We start from the raw sequence: 11,883 nt of genomic DNA, 5'->3' as shown, positions 1-11,883 counted from the left end.
AAGTCACCTACAGAAGTGACTCGAAAGCGGGAACCTACCAGCCGATGATCCTGCCGTATGTATACACTACAGATATATGCATACGTATATATAGAAAGAGAGCGTATATAGAGAAAATGAGTGTTTTTTTCCCTGACTCGATTGAGTCAGGGAAAAAAAACACACATTTTTCAAGAATCATTACTCAAATTAGTATTCCCTAGTATTCAAACTAGATAGATATAGCATCTGTCTAACGATATTATTATTATTATTATTATGATTGTGCTTCGAAATTTTTGTTCACAATTTCGATATTATGCTGCATCGCATTAGAATTTATAACAGGTCACTTTATAAATAAATCTCAAACATCTGCCCATTATATTCGCATGCATCACCTGCTCTGGCTACTTTGCATAATCGTCGATCTTTCTTCAGCTGGGCATGTCTGGGAGTGTAAACACATGATGCAATACATTCTGCGTATGCATTGGGATGAGGCAAATGTTGACGTTGAGCTTTGGCGGTCATTTTTAAACCAACTTGTATCGAGATCGTCTGCTTTAAAATACGTTTAAGCTGCTTCTGCTTCGCCTTCTTCCGTGTATTATTTTTCGACATCTAAATGCAACGAACAAGACTTCGAACTTTGAAGTAGCATTAAGTCATGTCTACCGTACAAGCAGAACTCTCGATCTGCGATGAGAACTTGATGAAGATCGAAGAGTGGATCTATTCATCTGAATGTATGGACCTTCGGTATGCCGGTTATCTATTTGTTGTCTTATATCGTTGAGCAACCCACTTGAGACATTAGACAAGCTAGATAGAGCAGTTCCTAGACAGTTTCCATATCGGCTTCTAATGCAATGTCATGCCGTACAAGTCAAACAATACAGGAGCGATAGTTAGTTGCGGTAATGAGCCTTCCACTTAGCCAATTTTCACGCCCAAACGCTGGACAGGGCGGGGTTACGAGAAACGATACATATAAAAGTACCCTAGTTCTAACACTTAGCATGACTAAATATCTTCTACGGACTGAGCTACTCTTCAATACAAAACTGCAAATTACTTCGTCGTTCATAATAGTAATCATAATTACAGACGGCGGCAGCGCGAAGTGGTTGTGGTTCCCCCCTACTCTCGCAGTTCCGGTCCGCTGAAGTGATGAGAACGACGATTACGGATAACACTGGCATGGGCGGAAATCATCGTTGCCCCTTGCACACTCGCAAGGGACCAGCGAGATGCACGCTCTAGCCATTTATTGTACATCTGTATTGCCTAAATTAGCTGCGTTGACATTCGTTTCTGACTAGAGAGAACAAGGCATCCCTCATACTTTCGAAGATAAGACTGATTATATTTTCGAAATAGATTCGAATCGTATTGGTGTCATTATCGTCGTAAAGGGGCATATTGTTCACAGTCAACGTAATCTATGCGTTTGGTATGGACCTAATATTATACATCAGTAGGATACAATATCATGTGACAACGTTCGAAAAAACAAAGGCGATTCAAATTGCGAGATACAGTTCAGCTTTCATACACATTTGCAGTTAATGTTTACTAATCAAGTTGACGAGAGATCCATGTAATCTCATGGTATTGAGGGTTTATAGATTCTTCTATTTATGTGACGACTCATCGTCGTTTTCGTCGGCAACGGCATTTGTAATAAAGTTAACAGTGTATTTCTCATTTCGTATGTACAGCTGCATCCAATATAAAAAAAAACATAGTACAAATAGAGTATGGATATTAATCAGCCCTAGCAAGGCTTCTCCATCAACCACAGATGCACGTGAAGGACAACTCGAAGGCTTTTCGTTCTTCCCTGACGGCAGGAATAAAAAAGCAATTTAATTCGTCAAGACAGAGCTTTCTTTGCGCCGTCTTGTCTAGTAGTATCCTTTTCATAGTCCTGTTAATTATCAGCTTGATGAATTTGTATGAAGGGCTTGGCGGATTCATGGCAGTGGCGACGCTGCTGGCGGTTAGAACGGCAGTGACAATTGCAACCGAAATTACACCTACAGCTACTGTGGATCCAACTCGCTTGCATCGACAGCCTACTTCGAACGCAGCGTCCTACTATTGATTCCTGCCGTTTGCTTGTCGATTGCTAAAATCCACGGGTAACAGAAAACTGGCGCTGTCCGTCTCGAAGTTCTGTATGCTTACCAAAAAGAGAGAGCGAGGCAGGGGGAGAGAAAGGTGAGAAAGCGAGAGGAGGGTGGAACTTGGCACGGCACCTTGTCCGTCCACCTTAGCCACAAGTAGACGATTGCCCAAAGGTCAACGTCCGTTCTCGAATGTTTACCCAAGATATAGACGTATCGCACACCGAGACATACAGGTAGATTTATAGACATACTGATATGGCACATACATCCAACAGAAGATCGAGACATACGAATAGCATGTGTAAACATTGCACGTAAATGGTGCGCAGAGTAAAGTATACCGGAGTATATATGTATAATAGTTCAATGCGTCACTGATGGCGCAACGGATAGTTTCCCTATTGGCATGTACTGAATGGATAGATCACATTGTTACCACAAGAATCTATAGAGGGTACTTGAGTTGCAGGTAAGCTATACATATATATACAAATTACCACACCACTATTTCAGTTGCATACAATTAGCTGTACATTGGATAATTTCTTTTTAATAGGATTAGAGCCTACTAGGTACAACCGAGCTCATGAGTAGGTAGATCTGCAAAGGTCTTCGTAGAGACTAAAGGTAGCCAGGCGTTCACCTGACTTCTTAATAATTTAATGCTTTACGAAATACGTCGGAGAAGTATGAAATTAGGGATTGTCATGTTAGAGTAAGAGATATATTAAAATTCTTATCTATGCATAATAACCTGCAGCCAGGTGGCGTTTTATTTACGCATTACCTTTCATGTTGATGTGCATGTTGGTGAGCAATGCCAACATATTGGAGAGGTTCTTAAACGACCGAACGGTCGAGCTTACTTTGCCCGGTTCACTTTTGCTTCCGCTGCAGGCGCCTGAGTAATACTATACGTATGGTTGTATTAGCATCACCAGCTGTCACTGTAAGCAATCTCAAAGGACGCAGCCCTTCCCTAGCAAAGATATGGAGCGGTCATTTCGTTTGCTATACAACGGTGATCATGAAACACGTTTACTAAGCACACAGTCAATTCACGAATAGTAATTATGAGAAACGACATCGTCACTTTTGCTGAAGACTCGTGAAGAAATTCCTCAACAACGACCTCAAAGCCATGTCGTGTCCACTTACCCCACCTTGACATGATGTTGCAATCAGCTTACGACATAGATAATATAATAAATAACCCGAGCACGCAAAAGATTATTTTTTTCGGAGGCTAGAATAGATTGGAAGGGAAAAATATGTAAAGAAGATATGCTGCAGAACAATGCTAGCGAATGGCTTACTCTTCAAGCCAACTATGTCATCGAAGTAACACATGTGAGTAATGTTACTATTTTCCTTCGGCATCATGTTAAGATGCTACTTAGCAGTATATTTAGTGTTGACCTCCTTGACTGGTCAGGCAAATACTGCCGACACTTCATTGCTGTTAAAGAAAAGCACTTCTTCGGGATGCCATCATCATTTGAGAAGTGCTATGCCGCTTTTATCTTCTCTAACACATACATGCACAACAACCTCTCTAATTTTTTGCTCGGGTGCTTCTTGAATACTGAAAAGATAAAGTAGAAAACGAGAGTGTTGACAACGGGTCACAGGTGGCGAGATGTTACAGTTTTCTTATGCCGGCAGAACAAATCAGAGGAGACGTCTAGATCGTATACCTAGCTTACGTGATGTCGCCAGTCAACAGGCTCTAAAATGCCGGTCTGCTAGATCTAAGACACCCGGAAGAAAGTCCATCAGGTAGCAGCGTTAGCATTTTTGCCGTGCAGGCACACGATTTTTAATCTAGCGAACGATGCTTTGGTCAAGTGGCGCGTAGGACAATAGAGAAAGACAGGCACGCAGGCACGCAGGACAATCGTCCCTCCACCAAGACCCGCTGATCTTGCCGGACCTTTGTTGAGTGCGACATATTGCTCCCAACAGCAAAGAACTATCTATTTGAAAAGATAGAAGAGTTCTTTAAATGGGATCTGTAGTTTGTAGACGGCTTGTGCGCCCAGACCAATGGCACATTTGCTTTGCTGAAAATTTCAGATATATTTCGTGATTTTTTTAAATGCGCATAATGAATGAAACCCCCACCGAAGCATGTGCAGCATCAGGCGCCGGTAGGTGATGGCTGAACGGTACCAAATCACCAAATAATTTCCTTGCTTTCTAGAACATCGACTGGGAATAGCATTCTGTCAGGTCAGTTTCTCGTAATATTGATTCACTAAAACGGTTCTACAGATCAAAATCACCTCATGGGCCTTTGCGGACAAATTAATAGCTTGAATGATACTTACGTCGAGCCACGGAGCTTACAAATGCAGCGTTAACCACGAGTGTCACTCGACTGGATCCATACGTTACATACGTAAACGTTACGTGCAGATATATTAGGCCCATGTAAGGCATATAGAAACAGAAGGTCAGAGAACCCAACAGAAACACCTGTGACAACTAGAGATGTAGTAATAATGATTTGGGAAAGCCGACAAATCTTTCTTTTTTGAAAAAGTAAAACCTGTATTATTTAGCCACCGACCCAAACTTTATCTGATAGTATTTCCGCACTCACATTCATCCACTTGGCTGCTGCTCGAGAAAGAATTAAGCTGGTCATTCTAGTCATTGTTTGTCCCAATAGAATCAGGTTCAATTTAAATCATTTCATTATTATAGAAAACTCTATAGTTACCCCCAATGTCGTTGTAGCTATCGGATGTATACAACAATATGTAAGTTATACACTTCTTATCAAACGAGAGACCCTACTACCCGAAACCTATGTTAGAATACGTATTGGTATTGATTCCGAAAAAAACTCTCCATAGAGATTACATACAAATAAACCCACATTTGAAGCGTAGTGTGCCTTTTTATTGTGTTTAGCTTCATACAGAATTCTCTAGATACATCGTAAAACAGAGTATCCAGTTGAGTGCGTTTGTGCACAAATCGGCATATGATTTTTGGGCTATATTGATTATTGGTACGGCTGAAGCAACAAGAACCGTACGAGCGGAGAACGAACGAACGCCCGCGAACAATCGTATTTTCGAAATATTTCCAACAATCGAACAAGTTACAAGTTCCATTGTCCAATAATAAGGTTACGAAAATTTGCAAATTTGATTCGCGTGTTGTAAATGTGTGGTTTTTGTATCAGATTCATTTTCTCTGACGTACAAATGTATCTTCTTCTCCTTAAGGGTAGCGTTAATGCGGAGCGGAAATCGATTTTTTGAAACGTTTCAAGAAAATGGCGTTTTCTTGAAACCATATGCCCTATACACCCAACATGGAGCTTCCCATATATAATGTAGTAAAAGTCGACAGATCTTATTTATCGCCTTATTTAGACCTTTCGTAGCGATCGAGGTGGCACCACACAATTGTGACCAGGACAAAGCAGTGACGAATACGTTTGTTAGGAGAAACCCCATTGCCACTGCGATTCGATTTACTGACACATTACTGCGTGATGTGGCAAAAGAGAAACCCCGAAATAATAAGAGATATTAAAAAATGGGTTATTTTGCCTTTTTATATTGGCCTATCGTTATGATAATAGGTAATTGTAACTACAAAACTAATTGATGAGCTACTTATTAGAGAAGCTGCTAACATTCTTTTTGATCTAATGTTTCTCCGTACTATTGACTGCTATTCGCTTTTATTGATTACAGTTCCATTGTACAATCCTTACTTAATAGAAGATGTCACGAAATTTATGACAAGTTGACGACCTAAGCCATAACAGAGATTTCATCACGTGTTTGCTTATGTAAAAATTTTAACGGTCCGACGTAATCTAGTTCTGGTCAACTCTGTATACGTATATGGCTACTAGCGACTGAAGCGGGACATCAAAACAGCTGGATGCGTAAATGTTTCTTTGATTTGCTAGTGACGCGCGTTGAATTGGTTTGGCATCAGTCCACGCAGGCCCATAATAACACACGCAGATGTTCACCGATATAGCCTGGACGTGGGTACTTCTGTTGGATAAATAGGATCCGCGGTAGAATACTTGACGGGAAATCCCCTAGCACATATCGTTTTCACGCTCCGCAACTTCACTCATCTTGAATACGGGTAGGTCTACTTCATTACACTATATCGCGTTTCATCTAAACAGAATATTGTATTTGCTATTTAACAGATATCCAGCTATGGACAGCTACGCTGACCGGACCAACTGCAACAAATTAACTAGCTTGAGAAAATGGTTAATAAATGTTTGCTCGTGGTTCATTACTTAAAAAAGGATTTTTTTTTTATACTATCTAGTAGTAATCTAGTAATGCTGTTCATAATTGCAACCAGCAGGGACAAATCTAGTTTTCATTGGTACTGTAATTTGGTACTTTGTGTGTTTCTCCTATTGATATATTGTAGCGCGTTATGTTATTGCCTTCAGCAAACGATTCTAACAGTCATATTATTTTCCCCAAAATATGTTAGCCAAGCATCGCTGTTCCTATATGATAATAACATTCGGCTTTAACTGTCGACAGTTCGACCTATCCGCTGTTTACTGTGTTCCACCTGTGTCGTTTGTCCCGCATCCATCCACGTACTAACGGATGATGATGGGGCCAGAAGATATTTGAAGGCTTTTTCTCGCCTTCTCTAGTAGCAGATTTTCGAGCGTTACATAGAGCTACACTATTTCAGGAAGCAATTCATCGAAAAACCTTTTCGGAGAGTGTCCGTTGTATCAAATTTGGTCGGGGCCAAAAAGTGGTCTAAAGGCCGCAGGCAGAAATAAACCTTTAACGAGAATCTTTCGAGTACCGTCTTTCATGGACTTCAGGAACAAACGAAGAACAAGTTTGTTCGCAATTTCCGGCGCGCAGCGTTTCGGCTTTTTGCCCCCCTATGAGCATCCTCCGCGGTAGAGCTCAGGTCGAGGACTGCGCATAAAGGTAAACATACGTACTTGTACATATTATGATAATACCGCAAAAAGCTGTCTGTCGCCTTTGTTCAAAACTGCGTGCGATTATGCCTTTTAGCAATATGCGCAAAATTGTCTAGAAGTACTCCAGCGGATCGAAAATTCCTGAGTCACTTCTAAACTATGTGGCATTAGCGAATAGCTATCAGTAACTATATACTTCATGTCCTTAGCTAGTTATGGCTGACGAATGTAGCGAAGAGCAATGAAAACACTAAAGAGGCAGACCGCAAAAAAACAACAATTTGAAATCAGTGAAATCATTATAACAACGGAATTTAGAAGGTTGAAAAGTAGAAACGTGGTGAATGCACTTTAAGGCCTCAAACGAAAAAAAACAAGTTATTGTTATCACGGAAGCTCTTGAGCAAACTAGACGGTGCGCTTTCTGTAGCCTTAATAAAGGATTCTACGAAGTACATGTTATCAAATTTAGATGTAAAAACTGAAAATAAAGAAAGAAAGCAAAAAATCAGCTCTTCGTAAACTAAATCCACAATAACTGGAAACATTTATGGTGTACTCTAAAGACAATTTGCGTAACTGTTACCATCACAGAAATGGATCTTAAGCACACGGTCGCCGCAGAGAAAAAGCTTCCATTATCACATCAGCTTATTTTTCCGTCGTATTCAACCTCCCAGTTCGATTGCATCAGCAACAAAGCGTTGTTTAGTTAAAAACCTCTATGAACGGTATTTTTACTAATTCTCTACGGATACTATTAGCTTTTTTCATCCACGAATCTGAGGTTTCATTTTCGGAACTAAACGATGTTCTTACCTCTTATCATTTTGTAATATCACCTTATAGATAGCTAAAGACGTAGATAAAAATACTTCTTACATTTTGCCTGCTAATCGTGTGCGCTTTAAAATTTACTTGAGATTTTCGAGCCACTAAATAGCTCTAGCAAATCTAATGTAGTGTATACATAAACGTCAATAAACGTCGTCCACGAAAGTCAGGGTCTTGTAAAAAGAATCAACAGAAATAACTGCAATGTACGCCAAAACGGAAGATTGCTATAAGCCCAGTTGTTCTTCTTATCTTCTATAAATATATTTTTCTATTATTTTTGCCAATAATTAGCCTGCAAACAAAAAATCTCCTGATAGCACTAAATTATATATATATATATATATATATATATATATATATATAACGTTATCCGTTTTAATAAACTGATCTGTGTTCGTTGCGGGTTTTGAGTATAAACATTTAGATCGATAACTACCCTACGGATTGACCATCTAGAGTAATTAATTCACGTTAGACTTTGTTATAGTTTGGGCGGGGTAGAAAACTTTCAATGTTTCATAGAATTAAAAGCTGGCAACCTGGCTGATTTCTTTAGTTCTGAATATTTAATATAATATAAAGGCTAAATAATAGCAGGACGGCAATGAGGTTGCTTGGATACACATGGCCAAAAGCAAGTTTCATGGTATTTGTTTAATAGTCGATCCGCTTCGAAGTCTCTTCGAAGAAGGGTAGATTGCTACGATAAAACGAACAAGGTTCAAAATGACCTGTGATCCGAACAAGCTATCTCACTAAACTTTTATTTCGAACCGTATAGAGTTATCATTTGGCAACCCTTTTTAAGCATCAATGACCAGATGAGCAGGCGTGCATCCATGTTCACCTAGCGTCTTTTTTTCTGCTTTGTCAACTGGTGATCAAAGTATCATCCAATTATCAGTTACTAGTCGAAAAATCCTAGCTCTTAAAGTTGGTTACCACTGCCCTTACTCGTATGATTCACTATACATCTCTATTAAAGTGGCCTCAAAAGGCTTGGCTAAATAAATAATCGTATACTAGATATAAAAGTCACTGTAGAGATATCCTAATGAACAGCTGTTAAACTGAAGTATACATTACTAAGGTCACGTTATTTTTTAAACGGAACGCTAATCTAACAATGTCACTTTTTCGAGTAGCGAAACTGAGGTCAGGATTTAGAAAGTGGCCAAGAAGTATATGGGGCAAACCATATTCGAAGTGGATGTTCCTAAATAATTAGTATACGTTGTTAAGGAAAGGAGAACCTAATAGAGACTTGGAAGCAGCTGCCTAAACGCATACGAAAACTGGATTTTAAGGCTAATGAATAAAGCTTTCAACGTAGGCTTCAAGGTTATTCAAGGGTGGAATTTTAAATCACTAACAAAGTATACATTTAGCCACCCAAGCCTGCGTATTCTAGAGGCTCGTGTATTTATTTCATATTTTTCGCTACGGTTGTGCATCAATAATATATATACATAATTTTTTTTTTGTATTGAATAACCTACCTAGAAACTTTCCGCAGCAGTGCACTTTCAGGCATATTGTATATATTTTTCTTTTGTTTTTCTCACTTCTCTCGCGACGTTTCAGACATGGTCAACATGTTCACATAATGCATATGCTTAAAAGAGCGTGACCTGAGCTAATTTTATTTCTAAATCTTGAAGGCAAGTTGTGTCGATTTCCAACGTCTAGGTAGATATACCTTGATATCGTCGTTCAGTTCCATGTCTATGTAAAGTACTTTTTGTATTTTACGTCCGATCTTAAAGCATTACCCTTCTGTCAATACAGCCAAATAACACGCGTGTTTTAAGCCAATGGCAAAGACCGGATGGCGACATGGAATTTACGTGACCTGACCTGACCTGCGATGGATACGTCATCGCATTTGTGAAATGTTGCAAAATTGATCTCATTAGTATGCGACAACGAGGAGCAGACGATTTTGCTATACGATGTTTAGCTTTAGATTGCAACATGTTTACTTGCTAATCTCAGGGACACGTTATAATCTAGGTTCGAATCCGGGCGTGGACACACCTCGTCTCATGCTGGGAGCCAGCCGGCCGTCTAATGGGATACCTAACGCCGATACCAGATGTAAAGCAGAAGTTTAATCGAATGAAGATTCCGGCCACGGACAAGTAGGTGCTAATTCAATCGAAGTAAGAACTTTTTCGAGTTCGTCACGTTCAGTTTTTATGATCCAACATTTAAGAATATTCGGTGTTGTTTTTCTTTTTTTTTTTTTTTCGAGATTCACTTCTAACTACAGTAGGGCTTAACATCGAATTATAAACTGAAAAGTACAGACAGCAATCGTGCCGCTTACTAGTTAGAGTGTAGGAGTATGCAAGGGGCTAAAGGTACCATTCACACGGACCTCCTCTATTATTCAAGCCATCGTTTTTTAAACTACTAGCTTGCTGAATACATTTTGACACATATCGTTCCACTGTTCATAGCTGATTTGGCCTAAAAAGCTGAGCATAGATTATTAAAGCACATAGATCAGAGAAATCGGATGCACTTGCTATGTTGACGCGACTGGACGACACACACTCTCAGGCTGTTCCACCTGATCTAAATAGGGGAAAAAAAAAAAGATCTTTTAATTTGCTACGCCTATTTCAAGTAGTTTACGTATCTAAATATGGGCATTTTGTATTCCAATAGTTTTAATTGTTGCGGTACGCCACAGTGAACCCGATAAGCTAAGGTTATCATAGCGCAGTCCAGGAAGCTGCGTTGGGTTTTCTATTCTGTAGTGCGTCCAATTCGTGTTGATATCGCATAGTACGCTCTCGTTGGAACGGTGCGTAACTTCATGCTCGAAACATGTTCGTAAATCATATTTACGCCAGCGTCAGGATGGTGAACCTTCTTCGAACAAAATCGCTTATAGATTCATTCTAAAGGTAACTGTTCCCTCTGATATCTCGTAATTTTATTTACAGATGTGGATCAGATACACAGAACGCCGTCCCGGTAGCATGCCTATTGCGATAAGAAATAAGTTTAATATTCGACAGTGATATTAAACTTTGCTTCAGACGACTGACGAAGCAAAGCGTGCATACGTACGGTTTCGGAGCCAAAAAATAAATGTTTCAAGCCTTACGTCAGGCACCGGCGTTAGCTATTAGAGCCGTCGACTCGATTTTAGCACGCAACAAAACGCGTCTACGTCCGGTTTGCAGTTTATGAGATAGACCTGTTATCACTGCGCAATTACGGCGACGTGGTATCGAACCTGCACCTCTGATGTTTCGAACTGTGAATCTCTAGCATGTTACCGCCACATCACTACCTGGACTATGACTGATAGAATAGAATATGCTAAGATAAGAAATAGTTAAAAGTAAATTAATAAGAATAACGATAAATGCAATAATCAGTTAATGAGAAAATCTATTAGCTGGCCATCTTGTGGATAAAAACCGATACCGAAACTACCGATAAAGTGAGCGTCCTTAGGTTTTAGAATCTGGCACTGGCTCCGGGTATTTCTTTCACCTATGATGAACACGTACTATCAACGCTACACGTAAATCTTGTTTTCATTGCACAATGAATTTTAATGTTTTCATTTGGATAAGTTATTCGAGTAGGTTGAATTTCCTTGATTTCATATTCAGAGTGCCCACAAAGGCAATATGAAAGGGAACATTTCCAATACATGGGAATTTTATTGCCTATACGCATTCAGAAGAATGAATGTCCGTGATGTAATAACTACAAAGTTGGTGAAGAGAGTGCGGTCGGTTTTAGGCGGATACTAATGGAGCAGCCATATCTCTGTTGCTCGTGGTCGTCTAAGCTATCAGCTGTAGGATACAAGATTTCGCTGTTGAGCTGACTAATGAAGTAAGTAAGCCTCATCTGTCTTCGTCATCATTTTGTCTAATATTGTGGAGTTTCAACCCGAACTCCACTTCTCTCAAATCAAAGACCAGGGAGCCTACTCCTTCGACCAGTAAA

The 11,883-nt window shown here is 39.7% G+C and overlaps 2 long non-coding RNA genes across 2 annotated transcripts; both read left to right on the top strand.

The window, feature by feature from the left end:
- The first annotated feature begins 489 nt into the window (after window positions 1-489).
- LOC147752281 (uncharacterized) lies at window positions 490-3,202 on the top strand. The gene is made up of 2 exons (XR_015314484.1): window positions 490-741; window positions 3,012-3,202. It is a non-coding gene; the product is annotated as an uncharacterized LOC147752281 (long non-coding RNA).
- A 6,531-nt stretch (window positions 3,203-9,733) lies between these two features.
- Window positions 9,734-11,454, top strand: LOC147752280 (uncharacterized). The gene is made up of 2 exons (XR_015314479.1): window positions 9,734-10,067; window positions 10,860-11,454. It is a non-coding gene; the product is annotated as an uncharacterized LOC147752280 (long non-coding RNA).
- The last annotated feature ends 429 nt before the right edge of the window (window positions 11,455-11,883 follow it).

This window comes from Varroa jacobsoni, unplaced genomic scaffold (genome assembly GCF_002532875.2).
Source record: "Varroa jacobsoni isolate VJ856 unplaced genomic scaffold, vjacob_1.0 scaffold_1358, whole genome shotgun sequence".
Taxonomy (NCBI): domain Eukaryota; kingdom Metazoa; phylum Arthropoda; class Arachnida; order Mesostigmata; family Varroidae; genus Varroa; species Varroa jacobsoni.
Note: the sequence above shows the minus strand (reverse complement) of the source record. Positions and strands in the feature narration are given on the sequence as shown.